Here is a 4,078-nt window from a genome sequence, read left to right on the forward strand (position 1 = left end):
GTTCTTCACGGCTACGGCCGCCGACCAACAGGAGGAGGTCGTCAGCGTAGGCTATCACGTCTAGCACGTCCTCGCTGAGTTGTAGTTTTTCTAGCAGTGGCTCTACATTTACGTCCCAAAAGAGTGGCCCCAGTACGGAGCCCTGTGGACACCCCTTCGTAATGGTCTTGCTTATCTTATCGCTAGGCGATGATAACCAGACCTCCCTGTCCATGCAATAGCTCCTGAGACAGCCATAGAGGGGCCTTGGGCACTCCTTCTCGCGCAAGCGGGAGAAGAGAGAAGGCCACCACAGGTTGTCAAAGGCGCCACTGATGTCCACCATGATGCCGATCACATATTTGTACGGGGCAGAGCCACACACCTCAGCCGCTAGGGCGATTGCGTCAGACGCCGATCGCTCCGGCCGGAAGCCGAACTGCCTGTCGCTCATCCCGCACAAAGTCCTGTGTGCAGTCAGTCTGTCAGCCAATAGCTTCTCTAACAGTTTCCCCATGATGTCTAGGAGACATATTGGTCTATAAGACTTTGGCTCCATGGGATCTTTGTCCTTGCTTTTCTTGATGATGACCATATTTGCCCTTTTCCAGATCTTCGGGAATTTACCGGTCCTTAGACATTCGTTATATAAACCTGTAAGAGGTGCTACTGGCTGTGGGGCGAGGAACTGTACCACCTCCGCTACTATACCGTCTGGCCCTGGTGCTTTCCCCCTTTTTAATGACTTTATCTGTGCAGCAGTTTCTTCTTCGGAAAAAGGGTACACCCTGGTGTCGTTGGTGTACTCCTGCTGATCTGCCCTGCGGATTTCCTGTTGGGTCTCTGTTTCTCCATTTTCCTCATCATCTGGCAGTAGAGTCCGCAGGAGGACCTCGGCGGTCTCCCGCCAGGACTCTGTTGTTCTTCCAGCCTCTCTGACAGTGGAGAGGACCGCTGGGGACCTTATCTTTTCCCTGACCAGATTGTAGGGAACTCCCCACGGGTCAGTTTCAAGTTGTCTTAGTACGTAGTCCTCCCAGCTCTCCATCATTACCTGTTTTAACTCTTTCTGGAATGCTTCCTTCGCTTCTCTGTATTGCTGAAACCAGTGTTGTTTTTCCGGCCAGACAGCACTTCGCTGGTAATACTTCCTCGCCCGTTGGACAGACTGGCGCAGACGTTCGAGGTCGGCAGTCCATGGTGATGGGGAGGCCGCTACGGCCCTTCTCCTAGTCAGAGCAGCGGCTTTTACCGCCCTAATTACTGATCCCACCAGTTCCTCGGCGTACCTATCCACGTCCAGGTCACCCTCGGGCAATGGAGGAATACAACACTCTCGAGCCAGGCGTTCCCAGTTGGTTTTATTGAAGTTGTACTGTGTTTCCCACCCCCGGTCCCAGCGGCACTCTTCCTGACTGAGTTGAAAGACGATCAGATTGTGATCACTTGTAGTGACTTGATCTTTTACTACCCAATTTTGGATGTTGCTATTGATGTTAGATGTGGCCAGGGTGACATCTATGTTGGTCCCTAAACCACCTCCACCTGTATAGGTGGGGGGATTTCCTGGTTTATTGGCCACAACAAGCTGTTGGGCTATGATCAACACTTCAGCCTCTTCCACATTTGCATCTCTGGTGCCACTGTACCATAGGGGGGATTTCGCGTTCATGTCTGCCGTGATGATAACCTTCTTTCCCTGTAACGCCGTGGTCGTTTCTGCGAGATGATCTAAGTGGTCTTCAAAATTCCCTCCGTACTGGAAGTACATGTTTACTATGTATACCAAGCCAAGAGGCGTCTGTAATTCCACGACGTTACAGTGGCTGTTTGACAACTGCGTTATTGTTGTTGCCCTCAGCCCTTTATTCGTGATGATCAAAACTGCTTGAGGTTCTTCCCCAGTGGAGATGACTTGCCAGGAGGCTGACATGAAGGGGATTTGCCCAGCCAGAGAATATGGCTCCTGCAGACAGATTACATCCAGTCTCAACTCCTCCACTATCCTTCGCAGCTCCTGCATGACAAGGCGGCTATTGTGGGTGTTGATTTGTCCAATTGTTACTTACGGTGACATTATGGGAAGTATGTATGGAAGTACATTCAGGCCAGGGTTTATTCCAGTCTGACGCTATTCGCTCATTAGCCAGGACAGACTGTGCATATATTTCGTCCATTTCGAATCTTTCCCCTCTCCTTTCAAACACTTTTTTGAGCAAGTCACGCAGGACTCCGAATTCGGTGGGGAGGTTCATTGACCTTAACTGTATTCTGTCTACAGCCTCCATTGTGGAGAAGGTGACCCTTCTTCCGTATTTATGCCCTACACGTACGACGTGCCTGAGTGCTGTAGTGAGGACAGCCGGCTGCTCCAGGCGGGAGAGCTGCATTGCGAATTCTAGATTGGGATAGATTCTCCTAGGGTCTACTCCCGTGGGTCTTGTTGTTGCTGCCTCCAGTTGCGTTGTACTTGTGGCGGAGCTATCCTGTAGGATTGCTTTGGAGGTGTCGTCTTGTGTGGGGATTGTGGTGTTTGTGTTATGGGATTCTGGGTCATTAACGGCGTGTGGCTGCTTGGTGTTGGGGTAGGCTTGGCTTGTTGTTGCTGATCGGGCGACAAAATTTGCCGCTTCAGGGTTGAGTGTGGAGGTGACAACTGGAGGAGCATGATTCACGGGTTCAGTCTGTATGGATATATCTATTTTGGATGTTTTTTGTTCATCTGCTTCTTCTGCTGGTTCTGTCAGAATATTTACACTTGTCACGGTTATTTCTTGTTTCTTGGTGTTCTGTATTTGATTTATAAATTCTTTGAATTTACGTGCTCTTTCAGCGTCTCTTCGTTGTTTACTGGGGGATTTCCTTTTCGTAGCTGTTCTGCTTTGATTTACAGCGTCAGCCATAGTTAGTTCTGGCTATCAAGCGCTGTTCCACCATCTTGTAAGTTGGGCAGTTCCTGCCAGATGCCCCGCAGGACTTTTTACCTCTACATGTACATGGCACACAAATGCTTGTTTTGCTGCAGTTTTTTCTAAGGTGATCTTCAGAACCGCACCTGGAGCAAACCGGCTTCCTAGTACAGTATTTGTGATTGTGGTCGATATCTGCGCAGTTGTGGCAACGAGGTACCACCAGGAAGTCTTTAACATTTATGGCATGAAAGCCTATGTATACCTTGCCCATTGTCGTTAACCTATTCCAAAGAGCCCCTGAGATCTCCGCCACATGGTGGACTACATCTCGGTCCCTCGGTCCTGTTCTGAACCTTAACTTAAAATCTTTCAGAAAAGTTTCAATATTACACACTACTTAATCTAACTTATACTAACTTACGCTAAGGGCGACACACACACCCATGCCCGAGGGAGGACTCGAACCTCCGACGGGGGGAGCCGCGCGGACAGTGGCAAGACCCCAGTAGATGGTTCAAATGGCTCTGAGCACTATGGGACTTAACTTCTGAGGTCATCAGTCCCCTAGAACTTAGAACTACTTAAACCTACCTAACCTAAGGACATCACACACATCCATGCCCGAGGCAGGATTCGAACCTGCGACCCTAGCGGTCGCGCGGCTCCAGACTGTAGCACCTAGAACCACTCGGCCACTCCGGCCGGCGCGCCCGTAGACCACGCGGCTACCGCGCGCGGCGAAAATACGGCGGCTTGACTATAATGGTTACAAATGAAAAGGTCGAGTAAAGGCCAATGAAATAACAAATCTGAGCCGTGGCCCTGCAGTTCGATTTACCTTTTCCGATTATCCACTTTGCCTCATATATCGTGAGAGGTTAACTCTTTGATTGCGACCAGAGGGTATGATGGAGGGGAAGGATGCTCAGTAATCCTCGCTCGCTCGGGGGGGGGGGGGGGGGGCGAGCAGGAACGAAAAACGAGACTGGTGCTGGGTTGAAGGAAGAGAGTCCGGGAATGAGCTGAGTGCAGTTATCCAGGCTGTGATAAAATTTGTCCTAATACTTGTGAAGTAAGTAAAGTGTGCTCAGAGCGGGCAAGTTTGGTGACTGAGATTGTCATAGTGGTTAAATGAAACCTGTGTAAGACACTGGTTGGAGCCGTTGTTTCATTTAACTGGATATTTT

Source organism: Schistocerca cancellata, chromosome 2 (assembly GCF_023864275.1).
Source record: "Schistocerca cancellata isolate TAMUIC-IGC-003103 chromosome 2, iqSchCanc2.1, whole genome shotgun sequence".
NCBI classification, from domain to species: Eukaryota; Metazoa; Arthropoda; class Insecta; order Orthoptera; family Acrididae; genus Schistocerca; species Schistocerca cancellata.